The sequence below is a fragment of the Lactuca saligna genome, chromosome 4 (assembly GCF_052625555.1).
Source record: "Lactuca saligna cultivar CGN05327 chromosome 4, ASM5262555v1, whole genome shotgun sequence".
Classification (NCBI taxonomy): domain Eukaryota; kingdom Viridiplantae; phylum Streptophyta; class Magnoliopsida; order Asterales; family Asteraceae; genus Lactuca; species Lactuca saligna.
This window is the reverse complement of record NC_136420.1, coordinates 325,581,969-325,604,845: the sequence shown is the minus strand read 5'-3', so window position 1 is coordinate 325,604,845 and position 22,877 is coordinate 325,581,969.

Genomic DNA, 22,877 nt, shown 5'->3' with positions numbered 1-22,877 from the left:
CAAGTATTGCATGATGAATGAGAAGTTTAATATTTGGAAATTAGACTAATTCGTTGACAAAGTGTCAAGTGAAGGACTAGGAGATCAAGTACACAAGGTTGTGTGTTGATCAAGTCCACCACAAGAGTGACAAATATATTCGTCATGATTTACTAAAGTGTGACATCCCCAAAATCACGGCCAGAAAAGACCGATTTTGTTTATGCTTTATAAAAATCAGAGTACTTTATTTTATAAAAAGGTTGCGGAATTTGTTCCCAGAAAAACATGGTAAATACGTTATTAAAACATTTTCGAAGAAACGTATTTATTTCATTTTAAAACGTTTAGGATGTCATCGTTAATACATGAACATAAGCATAAATAGAACTTACAATTATTCACACTAGTGGTCTACATCTCTTTAAATCTCTCAGTGTAATGTCACTTCATATCAACACCTGTGATATAAATAAACTGAGTGGGTCAGGTTGCGAAACCTGGTGAGCACATAGGGATTTCAATCCCACAATGTTATACCATATATATAGTTTAAAATTCACAAAATATACAATTTCACCATACATATATATAAACAACTCTTATCCCACCCCGTCGATCCTCGCAACGAGGCTATCCATACTCTCGGACCTAAGATTAGTCGTTTTACCTACTCCATACTCTCGGATCAGAAATGAACGAATTTACCAAATCCATACTCTCGGACTAGGGACGAATGACTAATCCATACTCTCGGATTAAAGATGAATGATTATGCCTAATCCATACTCTCGGACTAGGGACAATAGCTAATCCATACTCTCGGATTAACGACGAATGATTATGCCTAATCCATATTCTCGGACTAGGGACAATGACTATGCATAATCCATACTCCCGGATAAGTGACATATACTAACTTCTATTCTCTGAGTTTAACTCACTTGTACTCGTAAGAATATACTACCCAATATTCCTCATATTTAATTTAGGTCTACTCTTTATCCTAAATTATCAAATATAATCAGGTATGTTCTTTAACACGAATTTCAAGAAACATCAATTAACTCGCACATAAACATATAATTAATACTTCAATCAATACTTGTATTAAAATCATGTTCATGAAAGGGACTATGCACTCACCTGAGAAGGTGGTGACTCGGTACTCGGACAACGCTTCGTTTATTTTAAAATAATTTCCTTCGACGAAACCTAGTATTATCAACAATAGATTTTAGTGTATTATTCGCCGAGACTAATTAATAGTCTAGCTATTATTACTATTATATAAGCGTTAAAAAAAATACTTATATAACCCATAATAATAGCCCAAATATTTATTATATGCTCTTAATAACGTTAATATAATTAAATAAAAACTATATTAAAAATAGCGTAGACGTAGCTCACTTACAGCGGGTTTTATAGAAAACCAGGCTTTGCTTGGAGCAGCGTTTCCGAGCCGAAAAGCTCTTCTTCTTGGAGCCGTCGAGCACTCCGGGGCTTACACCTCGTGCTAGGGAGGTTCCCTAGGCTTTTCGGGGGATTTCGGGGCTAGAGAGAGGTTCTAGAGAGAGAGTAAAAAGAAGAAAGAATGGGAAAGGTGTGAAGAAAATGAGGGTGGGAGAGGTGGTATTTATAGGGTGAAAATGGCTGAACTTGGTGCCACATGTCACCATCTAGTGGCAAGACTTGGGGAGAAAGCAATGGCCAAGATTGTGCCACATCACCCATTTTCGCACAACACACTTCCGACTTCTAAAATCCGTAACTTTCACATACGACCTTCGTTTTTGACGTTCTTTATATCCACGCGTAGGTAAAAATAATATCTACAACTTTCAGTTTGACTTCGTCGGCTAATTCTCGACCGATCGTAAATTTAACAGTACGAGGCGTTTAGACTCTTAAATGACCGCGAAGAATTCGTAACTCCTTCATACGGACTCCGTTTTCGTCTGTCTTTTTACCGTTGAGTTCCTATTAATGAGATCTTCAACTCTCATTTATTTCACGTAAGCCAAAAACCGCTCGAACTAAAATTCGAGTTTCGGGTTGTACACTGCTAAGCCGAATCTTAGAAAAATCATAACTTCCTCATACGAAGTCAGATTTGGGCGTTCTTTTTATCGACGCTCTTAGTTTAACATATTCTATGACTTTTGTTTAGATTGCTAAGGCTAAAAAGTCTTCTATATTAAATTCACTATTTACGTCTTCCGGTGCTGTGCCGGTTTTGCCGTAAAACTTCGGCGGGCCATAACTTCTTCGTTATAACTCGGATTTCGGCGTTCTTTATATGTACGGAAACCTTGTGACATATTCTAAAACTTGGTTAAGACTATTCATTCTAAATAATCTTTTGTCGAAAAGTCATTTTTGACCCCTATTGCCTCTAAATTGACTAGCACGGATCTGCGGGCGTTACAATTATCTCCCCCTTAGGATGATTATGTCCCGGAATCATCAACGAAACAAGGATCGTATAATGACTCCATACGTCATCTCTTCATCCTAGGTAATAATTATAACTTCTTTATTGCTTCAAGTCTATCTCTTTGACTTATTGACTGTAAGCAGTACTTGATCGTGCACCTGCTCTCTACCTCATATTAGACTCCAAATTATGACCTATCATCATGTGATGTACGTTTAGACTCAGGTCTCTTAAATTCTAAAACAGACTAAGCCTTCCTTCATGTTCTAATGTGATATAATCATACTTTAACATGTAGCATTTCTAGCTACCAATGAACGCGATACTTCTACTGATCGCTTTGATTTTTAATCGTTTGGTTTAAGTCGGACGCTATATCAAACTTGGTTCTCTGAACCACGTAACCTACTCATCGTAGTCGGACTCAAGGTGATATGACCACTAGGGTCGGGATAACAACAATCTTCTTAGTCATTACCGAAACAATGGTAACGGCATACTTGAATAAAACGAAATCAATTACTGGCTTCTTGGTAACCTTGTGACTTTCCCTGATCCAAGTGTGAGTCCTGTGCTTCCGGTAGTATAGGCCTCTACTACCATTCACACCTACTCATACTTGTCCCAAGTATTGTCCCACAGTTTTTCCAAGTCACCATACAAGAAAACCATACAACAACTTAACACATCAGATAACAAAACAAAGGTTTTATATTATTTCTTGAAACTCTTACATAGGTGTTCAAGTTCACCCTAGACTATGCCTCTAACGGGCTACATCGTGAGGTACTATCTACACGATTACTCCATAACTCGATCCTCGGATGTCAAGCCTTCACTCTTGAATCCTTGCATTGTCATCTGCTTCGTCAAGGATCATTTGAAATGCTCTCGCCTTTGGCTTTGGTGGAACATTTGGCTTTGTAACCCCTTTTCTCTTTGGGCAGTCTTGTTTGAAGTGTCCTTCTTCTCCACACTTAAAGCAGACTTCTCTCTTGGTTGTGCATTCGCTGGCGTAATGACCAGTCTTCCCGCATTTAAAGCATGTCGTATATTTAGAGCATTTCCCGATGTGCTTCTTTCTACATTTGTCACACCATTGCGTTCCTTCTTCAAACTTCAAGAATTTTCTCTTCTCGCTGGACCTTGAAGATCCTTCAAACTTTCTCTTCTCGCCAACCTCCATCTTGCTGGAGGCTCTTCCCTTGATCATATCTTCGACAGACTTGGCAGCCCAGATAGCTGCCTCTAGAGTAGGTGCTTGACGCACTGGCACCGCGTACTCCCATGGAAGTCCTTTTGCGTACTTGTCGATTTTCGTCAGCTCATCCGGAACAAGACGCAAGGCGAACTCCATCTTCTCTGTGAATTTGTTGGTGTATTCATCGATTGACATGCTTCCCTTCATCAGGGTTAGAAACTAGTTCTCTAGCTCAAGCAGGTTTTGAGCTGAGCAGTACTTTCGTTTGAATGGCACCAGAAATTCTGCCCATGTCAGTTGCAGAGGCTCATTAGGGCTCAGAGTCTTCCCCAAGGTATTCCACCAACGTACAGCGCCTCCTCGAAACTGACGCACTGCAAATGTGGTCTGTAGCTTCCCTCTACAACCGCATGTCATGAAGGCTAACTCCATCTCCGAGATCCAATCCATGACCCCGATCGGATCCTCCTTTCCAGTGAAAGTCGATGGCTTGCAAGTCATAAAATCCTTGTACTTGCATCCATTCCTCTCGACCTCGTCATCTTGGTTGTTTTGTCGAACTATTGGTGGGTTGACTTGACCAACAGTCCCACTGTAGTTTCCTTCCTCAGTCTGCCCTTCGTTCAACTCGGGCTGTTCGATCTAAATAGTGGCTTCCTCACGATTTTGCTGGAGCAAACGTCTAGTTTCCTCCATTTGACGATCCAACATCGCTTGGATCATCGCTTGCACTCCGGCCATTGTGACTGGCTCAGCGGCGGCTTCCATCACCGGTATTTGCTCAATCACTGGGGGTTGGTTTCTGTTCCCATTTGCATTCACGTTTCCGCTACGGGTTCTTGCCATCTTGATCTATACACCGAATAAGGTGAATCTAGATCTTTACTTAGGATTGACGGTTAAATCATCCTTATCACTCCGAAACGTTTATATGCTAGTTCTAATATCGTAGTCGTACGTTTAGAATCCTAAACACATAAGGTTTCCAGATCCGGTCGGCAACAGACCATAGATCCGAACAAGTAACAGCATATCAGGCACAAGTATTTAGCACATAAAAGCATTTTAGGCATAATTCCTAAAATAAGCTAGTGCTCACACCTCACAATCATCGCTTAGCATTCTAAGTTTAAGTCTAGAAATAAATCCATATTCCTAGTTCGCTTAAACTAATGCTCTGATACCAACTGTGACATCCCCAAAATCACGGCCAGAAAAGACCGATTTTGTTTATGCTTTATAAAAATCAGAGTACTTTATTTTATAAAAAGGTTGCGGAATTTGTTCCCAGAAAAACATGGTAAATACGTTATTAAAACATTTTCGAAGAAACGTATTTATTTCATTTTAAAACGTTTAGGATGTCATCGTTAATACATGAACATAAGCATAAACAGAACTTACAATTATTCACACTAGTGGTCTACATCTCTTTAAATCTCTCAGTGTAATGTCACTTCATATCAACACCTGTGATATAAATAAATTGAGTGGGTCAGGTTGGGAAACCTGGTGAGCACATAGGGATTTCAATCCCACAATGTTATACCATATATATAGTTTAAAATTCACAAAATATACAATTTCACCATACATATATATAAACAACTCTTATCCCACCCCATCGATCCTCGCAACGAGGCTATCCATACTCTCGGACCTAAGATTAGTCGTTTTACCTACTCCATACTCTCGGATCAGAAATGAACGAATTTACCAAATCCATACTCTCGGACTAGGGACGAATGACTAATCCATACTCTCGGATTAAAGATGAATGATTATGCCTAATCCATACTCTCGGACTAGGGACAATAGCTAATCCATACTCTCGGATTAACGACGAATGATTATGCCTAATCCATATTCTCGGACTAGGGACAATGACTATGCATAATCCATACTCCCGGATAAGTGACATATACTAACTTCTATTCTCTGAGTTTAACTCACTTGTACTCGTAAGAATATACTACCCAATATTCCTCATATTTAATTTAGGTCTACTCTTTATCCTAAATTATCAAATATAATCAGGTATGTTCTTTAACACGAATTTCAAGAAACATCAATTAACTCGCACATAAACATATAATTAATACTTCAATCAATACTTGTATTAAAATCATGTTCATGAAAGGGACTATGCACTCACCTGAGAAGGTGGTGACTCGGTACTCGGACAACGCTTCGTTTATTTTAAAATAATTTCCTTCGACGAAACCTAGTATTATCAACAATAGATTTTAGTGTATTATTCGCCGAGACTAATTAATAGTCTAGCTATTATTACTATTATATAAGCGTTAAAAAAAATACTTATATAACCCATAATAATAGCCCAAATATTTATTATATGCTCTTAATAACGTTAATATAATTAAATAAAAACTATATTAAAAATAGCGTAGACGTAGCTCACTTACAGCGGGTTTTATAGAAAACCAGGCTTTGCTTGGAGCAGCGTTTCCGAGCCGAAAAGCTCTTCTTCTTGGAGCCGTCGAGCACTCCGGGGCTTACACCTCGTGCTAGGGAGGTTCCCTAGGCTTTTCGGGGGATTTCGGGGCTAGAGAGAGGTTCTAGAGAGAGAGTAAAAAGAAGAAAGAATGGGAAAGGTGTGAAGAAAATGAGGGTGGGAGAGGTGGTATTTATAGGGTGAAAATGGCTGAACTTGGTGCCACATGTCACCATCTAGTGGCAAGACTTGGGGAGAAAGCAATGGCCAAGATTGTGCCACATCACCCATTTTCGCACAACACACTTCCGACTTCTAAAATCCGTAACTTTCACATACGACCTTCGTTTTTGACGTTCTTTATATCCACGCGTAGGTAAAAATAATATCTACAACTTTCAGTTTGACTTCGTCGGCTAATTCTCGACCGATCGTAAATTTAACAGTACGAGGCGTTTAGACTCTTAAATGACCGCGAAGAATTCGTAACTCCTTCATACGGACTCCGTTTTCGTCAGTCTTTTTACCGTTGAGTTCCTATTAATGAGATCTTCAACTCTCATTTATTTCACGTAAGCCAAAAACCGCTCGAACTAAAATTCGAGTTTCGGGTTGTACACTGCTAAGCCGAATCTTAGAAAAATCATAACTTCCTCATACGAAGTCAGATTTGGGCGTTCTTTTTATCGATGCTCTTAGTTTAACATATTCTACGACTTTTGTTTAGATTGCTAAGGCTAAAAATTCTTCTATAGTAAATTCACTATTTACGTCTTCCGGTGTTGTGCCGGTTTTGCCGTAAAACTTCGGCGGGCCATAACTTCTTCGTTATAACTCGGATTTCGGCGTTCTTTATATGTACGGAAACCTTGTGACATATTATAAAACTTGGTTAAGACTATTCATTTTTGACCCCTATTGCCTCTAAATTGACTAGCACGGATCTGCGGGCGTTACATAAAGGTTTAGTGGATATGATTATACTTATAAGATTAAGTGTAATTCCGAGTTGATTTGAAAGAGTTTAAATCAATTGCAGAATGAATAAGAAGAATCAAGTAGGCAGAAAGATAAAAGTTTCTCTATTATAAGAAGATGGGAGAGTACCTTTTATTATGTTTTATGATAGGTCTTAATGATTAAGAACCATATCTCATCTGATCCTCTAAATGAGTCTTAGTGCAATTGTATGTCTGAAAAGAGGAATCAAGAATTGAAGAAATGGTTAAATCAAGAAGTCAATCATACTTTGTTCCAAAAACAAATCTTAGAGTTAAGATTGTGACATTGAGTGACAAGTCTTAAGAAGGTTTATAACAATCATCAAATGTGGAAAGTTGTGATGTCTTGGATAAGACAAAGACCAACTAGGACCAATTTTATGAAGTGTTCTGTCTTGATAAAAACTACACTAACTCTTGAATTTTTTTTGTCAAGAAATGTTTATTGACAAGGAGAATCTTATATGTCAAGGAGTCAGTGGGAGTCTTAATGGTCTTGAAAGGTTTCAAGAACAAATCAAAATAAACCTTATCGAACATCACTAGCACAGGACTTCAGGTTTACAACCTATCATGTTGACACTATCTTGTTTCTGTGTCGTTCCAATTGAGTTAATTATGCATGTAAGTTCTATGAGTTCTCATTTGAACGCATAAAAGGCAAGCACCTTCATCAATGAAAAGTGCATTGATAAGAAAGGCTGAGTTGCTTAACTACTTGGAAGACATGGTGGGAAACCGTGTTACCATAAGGCAAGAGATCAAGATTAATAAGGTTCGATCCATATGAGTTTGAATTTATCGTAAACTTTGGTTTTGACAAATTCACGTGGATAGGAACACATAAACCATTAAAATCTAAGTGTCATAAGATTTCCTCCTTCATGAAGATGATTGGGAGGAAATGCTTTCACTAAGAGAGATTTTATGAAGATAGTGATTGTGAAATTGTATTCTCGAATTCGATTATGGTTACGGTATCCCTTTCCATGATCCGAATAGTGAGATTTGGCAATTAGTTTGAATTTTTTGACACACATATGAGCTATCTTAGACAAAGGTGTATGAGATTAAGAAGCTTAGATAAAAGATTATCAAAGCATTAAGTATTAGAAATATGAACTTAAGAAATTCAATAGGTATTGTTTTTCTGAAAGTTAAGCTGTTTTCTAAATACATGTAAAAGATAGTGGGAGCATAAGTGTTATGCTTATATGATAATAATAATCATGATAGTGGGAGCATAAATATTATGCGTGTATGATTATTAAGGCAAGTATTGCAAGTTAGCAATATTAATTACAGAAAACAAGAGTTATACTTTGCAAAGTCGTAAGGGTTGAATAGTTGTTTTGCTATAATTAAGGGAGAGAATATTATGCTTCATTTCAAATCTAAAGGCTTAGGTTGTGGAATGTTAATAAATTTAGTAGAGAGTACATAGTGTGTTCTCAAAATTTCGATTATGATTGTGGCATCCCTCTTCATAGTTCGAATTGTGAGAATGTGACACATAAAATATTATGGCAAAAGATTGATAAAGTATCATATCTTTATGTAAGACCTTATGCATCATATCCCATACGCTTCGAGTAAAGGATCGATTACAGATGCTATAATATTTGACCATTCTGAAATTTTCCAAATGTCTAGTGCATTTAAAAGGAAAAAGGACAAGAATCGGTTTTGACTAAGATAATTAAACAACTATCAAAGTACGATCCAAAGTTCACCGAGGATTGGTCGCTTGTGAGTAGTTGGAAGTATAGTATTGGATGGACCATATCGACATTATTATGAATAGATAAGATTCTATTAAGAATGAGTTGTCATATGGAAAATATGGAAATGGTTCCATATTAGGAGTTGGATATTGAGAGTCTATGTCTAGATTAGAAAATTTTATGCAAAAGGATCTTCAAGGAATGTACTTTGAGTGACAGACATCACGTCTATGGAATTGTATTGTAACAATCTCAGATAGAGGACTTTGTAATTTCATTGGCAATAGTCACTGTGATTTTTGTACTATGACATTATGAAAGGATCATTGCATAAATGTTAGAATCTAGCATATTCTATAAGTGGTAAGAATTTGATATTCTTTCACTTGTGAAAAAGGATTAGGAGTTGTGAAATGAGTATGATTGGAAATGTGTTCATTTGATCTATTTCACAAAGTAAGAACCATATGTAAACACTGTATGCATGCTAAGAGCATGGGACAACTGTAGTAATAATTCAAGTAAGAAATTGATTACTCGAAACAACAAATAATGAGTAATCAATATGGTGATAGATAAAAGGTGTTTTATTTATACTCAAAAGTTTGGGGCCATATGGGATTAGTATTATTCTTGTGTTTCACTTTGCAAGTTTTGACTTCATGAATAATTTAATTGGTTCAGAACAGTCAAATTATTCGAACGGACCACAGTCGTTCATATGTTAGAAGTAGGTATGAATGAAGACTGTCGTGAATTGGCGTGTGGATTGTCTAAATTGTATTAGACATAAGCAATTGTTTGCTACAACATTCATGAGTCCTTATGAATATGATTTGAGCATTGGATTAAACCCACGCTCACTTTGATCACTTCATGGATTTTATCATGAGTGATTGGTGAGACGATAACATCTTATATTCTTGAAACCGATATGTGTGAGTTGTATCTTGCGAGTCAGTTGCACATTGATAATATGTAAACACACCGGTAACTTGGTGTTATAAAACATATTGTTGTGTGTAATTCAGTAAGTGAGTGCAAGCGAGCATTGAGTCAAAGTTTATCCGTTCCTTTTATCCAAAGTAGGATAAAATCGATATATTTGGGCCCCTCGATGATTTAGTAATGGAATCTAAGCGCTTGGCCAAGCCAGGACTAATTTGATGTGATCAATTGTAGTCTGTTGTCAATCATAATAAATCGGAAGTTGGAAAATAGTATAGAGAGAATGATTAGAATTCATGTCTTATATCTATACGATATCTAGAATGTAGGAATATATGATCCCTTATGTAAAGGACACACGTATCTGATAAGATCAGAGTTGACAGCGGCTTTGGAAAGCTACGATTGCAGATCAGGATCTGAAGTCATACGCATAATAGTTATTAGACATATCCGAGTGGGAGACTGTTGGATTAGTGTCTAAGTCCATAACTATTTTGGTATGTCTTTGACCCGATGGTGCATGGTCCTTTTGGGTTGCCTTCACCAAAGCAACTTGATAAGATGAATTATGGAGAGAAAGGATTAATTATGATTTATTAGTATATTATGAGAATAATATATTAAAGGAGAAATCATATTGTTTAATTAATATTAGTCAAGAATTAATAAGAATTAAGTTTGTGGCTAAAAGACATTAATTAAACTTAAAGGACTAGAACTGTCAATTGTGTGATAGTTGAATATTGGGCTAATGGACTCCATATTAGAGGGGTAGACAAATTCAATGGGGAAACCCATTAGAAATCGTCCTAGGCCTCTAAGGAGGGAGTCCATGGGTTGCTTAGGGCCTAAGCATCCAAATTAGGGTTTCCTTGTTAGATAACCCTAATAGCCTCACTATTAATTTAAAGGACCCTAGAGACTCAAAAACGTGGTGAACTTATTCCTTAGGGTTTCCACACGTTTTGGGCAGCCTCTCCTCTCTTTGTTATTCATCCTCTTGCTCTTAGTGTTTGTGAGCCATTAGAGGAGTGACACTTGTGACTCTAAGCTTTCTAAAGCCATTACAAGGAGGATTTGAGATTGTTATTGCTACATAACAATCAAAGGTAATTCTCTAAACCCTAATTTCAGTTTATAATATGTTAGATCTAAGATTGTAAGTCTTGGATAGATTGCATGTACAATACAAAAACCTAGATCCAAGCATTAGGGTTTGCATGAGCACATAGGATGTTCTTATGGCTAAAATCCATCAGTTTTAAAAATAGTTTAAATTTCTTGTGGTTTTTATGAATGTTACAAGATCCAACAAGCAAGTTCCCTCACCACCTTAAATATCATACCTTAGACCATGGTAAGTCCTCAAGTTCCAACATTTAGGTGTTATTATACTAGATCTAGACTTTTATGCCTTTTTCTTCATGTTGGAGGTGGTTTGTGTGATTGGATTCTATAAATTTGGCAACTTTATAGATCCATGAGGTCCCTTTGAGGTTTGGTGTGCTAGATCTACAGTTAGGTTGAGTTTTGATCCCATGAATGAGATTTGGATCTCATTTTCACCATTTTGACCTAATCAAGTTCAAGACATGCATGTCCATACTTAGCTGGGAGAGGCCAAGTTTTATATGATGTTATCGTGGGTATGTTAACTTTGTCCTTCTAGTGCCTTAATATATTTATGCACTTTGGAATCATGTGCTGATATGTGTAAGCAGCATCTTGGGTTTAGTTCTTGTTTAATGCCTGGTTTATATTATCGAGGATTGTTGTATGCTATTTTGCATATCGAGAGTTATGTGTGGGGAGCATCTTGTCGAGCTGGATTAGTTTGCCCTGTTGTTGTTTGAGTTATTATTGGAGACAATTTAGGGGTATCGTGTGGAAGATCGGTAGACGAGTTATCAAGATTAGTACAACAACGAAGTCAGAGTTCAAAAATGTTAAGTGTTGCTCAGTGAGAATGACATTTGTTCATGCAAGGACTTTTGGGCCTGATCGCTACCATTGCTAGGCAAGGAGTGGTATCAAGCGGATGATGATGACGGTCATGTGGATTTGTCAAAATATTGATAGTGTCAATGAAATTTTGAAATCGCATTGTGTCACACCCTGGCCGTCAGCGGAAACACCGTGTAGTGTAACGTCATTTTCGTATCATAGTTATCAACTTCCTGAAAACACATTTAATTTAAAATACATCAACATGAAGTTGGTGAGTCCATAGGTTTTGACTCCATATAAAAAATAATACATTTTCGAAGTTCAAAAGTATAGTTTTGAAAGTATTATTTTGACTTTCCAATGTTTAGTATATATATATCCTTGGTATAATGGTTTACTTACCAAATAAGTATATACCTATAAGTCTCATATATTATAAATATAAATGTTTGTATTCCATACAAACTAAGTTTCTAAGTATAAATCTTGTTTCAATTCTATACGAGTAAAACCGCTACGTATAAATCTATTTCAATTCTATATGAGTAAGTAGGATAGGTATAGTGGTCTACTTAATATACAAGTAATATACCTACTAGATTCTTATACTTAGAATATAAGTTTTTGGGAAACTTATACTTAACATTCATACTTGTATATCGCAAAGTATAATGCTTCTAACAAGTTGCTACCATGAGTCTGTAACCGCTGCTTGACAACAAAACCTCTTACAAAACACACTCATGATTTACCATGAGAAACGATACACTCATGATTTACCATGAGAAACAATACCGCATGCTTCATCGACGCCGGAACAATAACAAATAAAAGGAACGGATCATTACTCGCTTGCCTTGGGTTGTAATTAACAACCACGAGTGGGGTCGTCAACCCGTATCTTATTCATACACGACTTCCTCTCTCACACAGGATTAACGGTTACAGGTCAGAGGACTTCCACTAAGATCCCCAATCTTAGTTGATGAATGAGGTAGCTCATGTAGACTTTGACGGCATTCTATAGTCCTAACAACAAAAGCATTTTCATGGATAAAACCCTAAGTTACTAGACTATGCTTTTAAACATTACTCCTAATTTCATAACATTTAGGTAGTATAACAACAATAACTTGAAGTAAAACCAGGTTTTATCTTGACATAAAACCAATAAGAGCAACATACTTTATAAATTAACATATAGAACTTCCGAATATAACTTTGGAACTATATCGCACACAACATATATATATATAGAATCCTAAGTATAACTCAAGATCTACATTTGTATAATAACATGCTAATAAGTTGATATTAGTTGTATATATTCAAAATATTATATTTAGAATAATTATGTCTTGGTTAATATAACTATCTACATTGATATTAATATACCATCATATAAACATAATAGTAACGTATATACAAAATTTAGCATGCATTTTCCCCTGAAAATATTAGAAAGTGGGGCCGTGAAACTCACCTTAGTAGCGTGATTTTATGTAATCTAAGCAGAAACGGTCAGCGGTACGAGGTCGTCGGGGCTCGGGATGCAAGGGGGCTTCAGCAAAGGAGAGAGGAGAAAGGGAAATGGTGTAAGGAAGTCTTAAGGTCGGACCTGCTATTTATAGTAAGATTTTTGGCCCTCACGATGTGAAAAACTCATTGTTCACGTCGTGAGTTTGGATCTTATCTCTTCGTAGACTTGTTATCCGTCTTTTAGCTTCCGAAGGTGGCAAAATGAGCCCTCGCGACGTGAAAAACGCCTTGTTCACATCGTGAGTTCTGATCTTATCCCCTCACAGCTTCGTCACACCTTCTAGATCCGAAATATGGCGGTTTGACTCCTCAAGTCGTGAGTTTTTATGCTCATGTCGTGACTTCAGTCAAATTAGGGTTTCTGACAGCGACATCTTTGGAAGGCCATAACTTTTGCATACGAACTCCGTTTTTTACATTCTTTATATGCACGAGTAGGTATTTATGAGTACTACAACTATATTTTAGACTCCAATAGCTAATTATAATACTATTTTAAATTCCTCTTATTATAGAGATTTATAGTGTTCAGTTTATCAAAACTTCTTTATGCGAAGTCAGATTTAGATGTTATCTATATTTTTGGAATCGTATGGACGTATACTTTGATTTATACTCTACAGTATGTATAAAAGTTCATATTTGTATTAGAATTATCATGAAATACATAGTAATTTTACTACATTACTAGTTTAACAAAATCACATTACATGATTGGTATAATCACATGTGATTGTTATTGACCTATTTTTACTAGTGTTACACATTGGTTGAAGATGGTTAGAATGCAGAGATCCTTTGGTGAGTGGGTAGATAGTTTAGTGTTCCATCCGTTCCAATAAAGGATTTAAAGATTTGGAGCTACATCATGGGAAGTGATTGGTATTATTCAATTTCCTGAGATTTCGGGAAATATTCATCTGGATTTGGAATATTTGTATAATCGATAAGATTAACTAGTAATGGAATGCTAGTCCTTGTAAGCCCAGGTTGTCGATAGTCAGATTTGGTTTCGACTCATGATGATTATTCTTGGTATAAGGATCGTTGGATCCGAGGCGAGCATAGGCCTGTATAGCACTCGATCGGGTAAGACCCATGGGCGAGGCCCATTCGATTATGATAGTGCGGGTGAGACCCAATGAAGATCAGTTGGATCAAGGCTTTAGATTACATTTAGAGTGGGATGAATTTGTGGCCAGTGATTGGTATATGTGTAACACGTAGGCTAGGGTAGCCTTTATCTGTTAGACTCTTAGTAGGATCCTGGTGGATTGACCAAGTGTGAGGATGTTAGTCTTAGTGATGGATTTGGGATTGTTATATCTCAGGGTTGTGAGAGGTTACCGCGGGGTCAGAAATTTTTGGATGAAATACAAGCGTAAATCTTAGGGTCTCAGGATATAAATTATGTACCGGGTGCGCATTTGGACAAGAATCACGTTGGGAGTCACCATAAACAATACGGGCTTTTGTTAACAGTTATGGTTAAAGAATTTGCCTGCCAAGGGCATCAGTTGGATGGTCCAAGATCAAAAAGGATGTTTCTCAGTTCAGAATGAAGTATAAGATTCCCGTGATTATGTTTCAGAATGGTTCAACCTGCATGGAGGTCAAGCAAATTATGGGGCTTTGGAATCATAACAGAAGTTGTGGGCTCATCGGATCAGGATCAATGAGTTGTTCTTCATTAGGAGTTTTTGGTTAGAGCATTTGGCTTACAGGAGGGTGATAAAGAGCGATTTCAAGGACAAAATCTAATTTAAGTGGGGGAGAGTTGTAACACCCTATTTCGGATTGTTCTGTGATTCAGGATCGTGGACCGCAATTTAGTTATATGTAGGCTTTGGGGATTTTAAGGAAGTAAGGTTTGGGATTTATTGAAAGATGTTATTGTTGGTAATGTATATTAGGTGATCTGAGAGTTTGGTTGGTGCTTTGGAGCCCAATGGGTATAACCGTAAAGTGACGAGTCTTTTATGAATTTTGGATTTAAGTTCTGTAAGTTTTAAGTCACAAGAGAGTTGATAGGTTTGTATAGTTTCTCAACACCTTTCCGTGGATATAAAGATCGATGAAATCGGAAAAGTTATGACTGTTCGAAGTTGGAAATGATATGGGGAAAAACTGAGCTCACGACTTGAGCAGTTGGGGCTCAATGTCAGGTGGGGCCCGATGATGGGCGGGGCCCATTATATGTTTGATATGTATGGTATGTGGTATGTTGGGGAACTCACTAAGTTTTGTGCTTACGGTTTTCAATTTATGTTTTCGGGTACTTATGTTTCGAAAGGGAAGAGATCGGGATGACTGCATTGCATACACCACCTTGTTCCACGTATTAAATGACTCTGATGTATTTGGATGTTTATTGATACAATCTGATTCACCATGGTTTTCATGATAGTGTTTTGGATAATGGTTTAATTATCTAAAATCAAAATTTTTAGTCTTAATTTTAGGACGTTACATTAAAGCTAGGTATATTAACATTCACTCACAACTATATGATTCAAAGAGTCACCCACTAGCTCCTAGTTTTCATTCTAGGACCCTCTCAGCCTCACCCTCGAACCGCAAGAAACCTTTATTATCGTTTTTGGTCATTTTACGTATGCCAATCGTACACAATACAAGATTCAATAGATTATTGAATAAATGATTATATCCTAAGCCCATAACCAAACAATGAGCATGAAGTAAGGCCAAATCAAGCATTCGAAGGCTATAAAACCCTAATTATGCACAATTATAAGGCATACACTTAGTTTCCAATAGTAATATCAACACATATTCACATGTAGTATGGATGTAGAGAACCCAAAACAAAGTTCCTATCTTCTGATAGTATCCAAGACAAAGATATTTGTGATGGTTTTTGGCCATATGAACATTCCTATGTGCACATGCAAACCCTAATGCTTGGATCTAGGTTTCTCTAATTAAACATGCATTGAATCCAAGACTTCTAATGGCTAATAAGGTATAATAACAATACAAAATCAGAGTTACAAGTTTACCTTGAAACACTTGTTTGATCTTCTTGTTCTTAGAGCTCTAGAGTCACAAATGTCACTCCTCTAATGGCTTACAAACACCAACTAGCAAGGAGGATGATTTGAGAAAGAGGAGAGAGGACAAAAATCGGCCAGGGTTCTTCCAAAGACACATGTGCCGATTTCCCCACCCCAAGAGTTCTATTTATATTTGTAAGGCTCCTAGGGTTTCACCGTTAAACCCTAATTGGATAACTTAAGCCCTAAGCAATCCCAATCCTTTCCATGATAAGCCTTGGACGATTTTATGGCTATCCTTAGCCCTATAAATCGTCTACCACTTATTCTTAAAGGATATATAGCCCAAAAGTGTAACTATCAAACAATTGACAGTTTATACCCTTTTATTTAATTAATCTCTTTAAGTCACCAAATTAATTCCTAATTAATTTATGACTTATATTAATCAAATAACAATATTATTATTCCTTATATTATTCTCATAATATATTAATAATATTTATTCTCTCATAATAGTTAAACAATTAACATAAGACAATAACATTACTCATAAATAAAACTCCTTTATTTAATCATCAAATGTTAATTACATTTATCTATTACACGTTTCTAACACTATCTAATCTATGATAATATCATCCTTCAACCCAATACTCCTAGCATGCTTCAAGTGCTTAACCCTACTCAGTCCCTTCGTAAGCGGATCTGCTGGGTTATCTTCTGATGATATCCTCTTCACTACGAGTTGTCCTTCTTCTACACGGTTTCTGATGAAGTGATATTTTCTGTCGATATGCCGAGATCTACCACGATCCCTCGGTTCCTTGGTCAAGGCAACCGCTCCTTCATTATCACAGAAAATCTCCATGGGCTCTTTTATGGCAAGTAAAACTCCAAAGTCATCGATGAAGTTCTTCAACCATATTTCCTCCTTCGACGCTTCGCTCGCTGCAATGTACTCTGATTCGCACGTTGAATCAGCTACGGTTTCCTGCTTGGAACTCTTCCAAGTTACTACTCCTCCATTCAGGGTAAAGACCCAGCCCGACTGCGAACGGTAGTTGTCCCTGTCGGTTTGAAAGCAGGGGTCACTATACCCTCGCACCTTCAAGTCATCACTCCCTCCGAGGACTAAAAACCATTCCTTCATCCGCTGAAGGTACTTAATGATATTCTTCACCGCAATACAATGAGCTCTGCCAGGGTTCCCTTGATATCTACTAACCATGCTCAAAGCAAAGGCTACATCAGGGTGAGTACAAGTCATAGCGTACATGATTGAGCCAATTTCGAAAGCGTATGGAACTCGGCTCATTTCAGTTATCTCAGCTTCGGTACTCGGACTTTGAGTCTTACTCAACTTGGCATTACTTTGTATCGGTAATTCTCCCTTCTTTGAGTTTTCCATACTAAAACATTTTAGTATCTTCTCTAAGTAAGTGTTCTGACTAAGTCCTATTAGTCTCTTACTTCTTTGTCTTACTATCCTTATTCCCAAAATATAGGAAGCCTCTCCGAGGTCCTTCATAGCGAAGCACTTCCCGAGCCAGGACTTAACCTCCTGCAGAGTCGGGATGTCCTTTCCTATGAGTAATATGTCATCGACAGATAGAACGAGGAAGCTTACTATACTCCCACTGGCTTTCACATATACACACGATTCATCTTCGCTTCGTACAAATCCAAACTCTTTGACTTTCTCATCGAAGCAAAGATTCCATCTGCGAGACGCTTGCTTAAGTCCATAAATGGACTTCTCAAGCTTACACTCTCTATTCGGATGCTTCGGATCCACAAACCCCTCTGGCTGAGCCATGTAAACATCCTTAGCCAACTTCCTGTTAAGGAAAGCAGTCTTGACATTCATTTTCCAAATCTCATAATCATGAAATGCGGCAATTGCTAGCATTACTCTAATAGACTTTATTTTCGCAACTGGTGAGAAGGTCTCATCATAGTCAACTCCGGGAATTTGAGTAAAGCCCTTCACAACCAATCGCGCCTTATACGTGTGTACCTTTCCATCCACGTCGGTCTTCTTCTTGAAGATCCATGTGCACCCAACGGTCTTACGTCCGGGAACATTATCAACTAAATTCCAAACTTGGTTATCATACATGGATTGGATCTCGCTGTCCATTGCCTCTTTCCATTTTGCAGACTCCGGGCCTGCCATGGCTTCCTTATACCTATTAGGTTCATCAAGGTTTATTAGTGTACTATCACTAATATATGTGTCCCCTTCAGTAGTAATATAAAAACCATATAACTGGGGTTGAACTCTAACTCTTTCGGAACGTCTAAGAGGTAATGATAAGTCAATCGGTTCAACCGTAGTTTCCTCCTCGGGTTGAGTGCCAGCGGTAGAGGTTCCTTCATCTATCGTCTCTTGAATCTCTTCAAGCTCGATTTGCCTCCCACTATCTCCTTGGCCTATGAGTTCTCGTTCTCGGAAAACTCCTCTCCTCGCAACAAAGACAACATTGTCCTTCGGTCTATAGAAGAGATATCCAAAGGATTTCTACGGGTAGCCGATGAAAATACATCGCTCACTACGAGGTTCGAGCTTGTCGTGAGTATCTCGTCTTACGAAAGCCTCGCAACCCCAAACCTTGATATGTGCTAACGAAGGAGCTTTCCCTGTCCACATCTCGTGAGGTGTTTTGGCAACCTTCTTAGTAGGGACTCGGTTAAGGATTGTTGGATTAGTGTCTAAGTCCATAACTATTTTGGTATGTACTTGAACCGATGGTGCATGGTCCTTTTGGGTTGCCTTCACCAAAGCAACTTGATAGGATGAATTATGGAGAAAAAGGATTAAATATGATTTATTAATATATTATGAGAATAATATATTAAAGGAGAAATCATATTGTTTAATTAATATTAGTCAAGAATTAATTGGTAATTAGTTTTGTGATTAAAAGAGATTAATTAAACTTAAGGGGTTGGAATTGTAATTATAAGATAATTGCAATTTGGGACATGGATTGCCTTATATTAAGGAGTGGACGAATTCTATGGGGAAACCCATAAGAAATCGTCCAAGGCCTTAAGGAAAGGAGTCCATGAGTTGCTTAGGGCTTAAGCATCCAAATTAGGGTTTCCTTGTTAGATAACCCTAATAGCCTAACTATATATACATCCCTTATGACCCAAAAACGTGGTTAAGCATCCTTCTAGGGTTTCACACGTTTCAGGGCAGCCTCCATCCTCTCTCCTCTTCATCCTCTTGCTATTGGTGTTTGTGAGCCATTAGAGGAGTGACATTTGTGACTCTAAGCTTTCTAAAGTCAATACAAGGAGGAATTGAGATTGTTATTGCTACATAACAATCAAGGTGATATCTTAAACCTAATTATATGTTAATATCGATTTCCATATGTTAGAACTAGGGTTTATAGTCTTGGATCACTTGCATGTACAATAGAGAAACCTAGATCCAAGCATTAGGGGTTGTATGAGCACATAGGATGTTCTTATGACCAAAACCCATCAGTGGTATCAGAGACTAGATTGGTTTCTATTGTATTGATGCTTTGTATGATTGAAAAATTCGATTTTTGTGTTTCTGGGGGTTGGACTCGCCGAGTCCATAGATGAACTCGCCGAGTTCATGCTGACTCGACGAGTCCATACCTAACTCGGCGAGTCGGCTGGTTAGATGGAGGGAAAACCGGGATTTCTTGCTGTTTTTGCTTAAGGATAGTTGCCTTATCATATTAGATCAATATAAATCTGATTTTTTTTTTATATATATGAGTATATTCTTGATCTAATTGAAGATATTTATCAATTAATAAAATATTTGTTTCCTTATGTGATAATTGATTAATTATTTTGATTAAATTGGTAAATTGTTTTGCAAGAAATCATTAAATAAATCAAATATGGATAATTGTGTAATTAAATGTTAATTTAGATTATTTGTTATTTGATCCTTGTGTTCTGAAAAGTTTCATATTTTCCCCTTTAGGTTTTATAGTTTAAATTTGAACTTTAAAGTTTTGTTGTTTTGAAATTTAAATAGTTAAAACCCTCATGTTTTGAAAAAGGTTTCAAAAGTTGCCCTCAAGTTTTGGAATTTAAATTTTGATTAAAAGTTTAATTTTGATGTATATTTAAATTCTAACCCTAATGTTTTGAAATGTTTCAAAACTTGCCCTCAAGTTTTGGAATTTAAAAGTTGATTAAAAGGTTTAATTAGGAATGTTAAATTCTAAAACCCTAGTAATGTTTTGAAAAGTTCAAATCACACCCTTGTGGTTTTATTAATTAATTAAGGTGTTAAATTTGACCACCTAGTATTTTAAAAGTGTAAAATACATCCTATACTATATATAACATTAAAAATCTAACATTATATATATGTATGAGTAAAAGTCAGTCTTACCGTTAGTAGGCCTGATTCACGAAGCTGGTCTATAAGAGGTGTTTAGGGAAATTGCCTATAAAATGGCGATTGAATGGGTATCCACTCTTACCCACCGCACTCTTGACTAGTGGAGGGTCGTTACCCGAACAGGTAGGATAGGACAAAACCTTCCATTATAAGTATAATGAAGTATAAAAGTAACTAAATGTTTTACAAATTCCCAATATTAGTTAATTACGCAAAAGTGAATTGATGCAATTCCATGAAGTTACACTTTGTGCCCTTGCGAAGACGTTAGTGGAGCGTGTGTGGTTTACTAGCACACTAAATGGTTCTAAGCAAAGGTAGCAAAGGGTGACTCAATGTTTGTCATAGTTCGGTGGAGCGTGTGTGGTTTACCGGCACATTGAATAGGTGACTGTAACATGTGAGGGCACCATGTAAGTTTGCATGGTTATTCACACCCACTTTGTGATCATCGGCATCCCAGTCACAAACAAGAGGGGCATATCGAGAGTTAAACATGCCATTGAAAGTTCAATGAATCTCAAAGGATCTAGGAGTTTTCTTAGATTTAAAATTTAAATTTCTTTTTCGTTTGTTGTGGTGGAAATTAGTGAATCGTCATTCACTTACCTTCAAATATTCTGCAATTAGGGTTACGGCATCCCTCTCCCAAGTTGTAGAATATTGTGGTGGGTCCTAGCCTTAGTATTTCATTTGGGTGATTTACTAAGGACTCAATCAATCAACTAACTTGAATTTGTTTCTCCCGTTTTGTAGATGTCAAAGTTCGACAACTATGGTCTTCCGAAATCACGTGGAACAAGCATTCCACATGAAGATGGTATTCCACGATTTGATCGAGGAACAAGAAATCATGCTTCACTTCCTCCACCTCCTCCAATTGTTCTCCCTAACCCACAAGATCGAAGAATTGAAAGGTTCAATATCACTAAGGCCCTATTGGAAATGAAACATGAAGATGGTAAATCCGTGTGTGCCCACATTCTAGGAATGAAATCACACATCGATAGGTTGATTATGTTGGGTGTGTCATTTCCCGATGAGTTGGTTGTGAACTGGGTTCTGCAGTCACTCCCTGAATCATATAATGAGTTCAAAAGAAAGTATTATATGATGGATCATGACGATAACCTCATTGACCTAACTTACATGCTCATTGCTACTGAATCAGAAATGATTTGGCAAAGCAATGGAGCGTATTTGTTGGGAAAGTCAACCGACCATGCTTCCGAGGATGTTCTAAGAGAAGCGACTTGCGTTTGCTGCAAAGAGAAAGGGCGTTGGATGGAAGTCTGCCTAAAGAGCCTGAAGATTCCAAAGATGGGAGAGTCAAAGAGTATGGATGTGCTTCAGGTAAAATTCCACAATCTAATTCCATTAAGTTCCTATTCGTTGATTCTTAATACATGATGTGATAAGATTGCATTTGAATGTTTTGCAGGATCGCTGAAAAGAAAGGAAGCTTGATGAAAGAGCAAGATGAGTCTAATCACAAAGAAATGGATCTCGATCGCATGGAGTTGAAGATTAGATATTTATGATAGAATTGTTAGGAATATTTGACTACATAGTTTTCAATGGGTTTTTCATTGTAAGGACAAATGTTTTCCGTTGCTTTTATAAATAAAATAAATTATTTTGTTTGACTTATTTATTTATTTGTTTATTTCCTTGCAATGAAATCATTATGAAAATTGATGTTTGCATATTTATACAACGAATGGATATGATTCTTATTTATGGAAATAACGAGAATTTACCAAATAGGGAGAGTTTCTCATCGCCCAAATTTCAATAGGATAGAAATTTTGGATCATGCAACTTGGTTGCATGATGAATGAGAAATTTCATATTTGGAAATTAGACTAATTCATTGACAAAGTGTCAAGTGAAGGACTAGGAGATCGAGTACACAAAGTTGTGTGTTGATCAAGTCCACCATAAGAGTAACAAAGATATTCGTTATGATTTACCAAAGGTTTAGTAAATATGATTATACTTATAAGATTAAGTGTAATTCGGAATTGATTAAAAGGGTTTAAATCAATGGCAGAACGAATAAGAAGAATCAAGTAGGCAGAAAGATAAAAGGTTCTCCATTCTAAGAAGAAGGAAGAGTACCTTTTATGTTCTATGATAAGTCTTAATGCTTAACAACCATATCTCAAATGATCCTCTAAGTGAGTCTTAGTACCATTGTATGTTTAAGAAGAGGAATCAA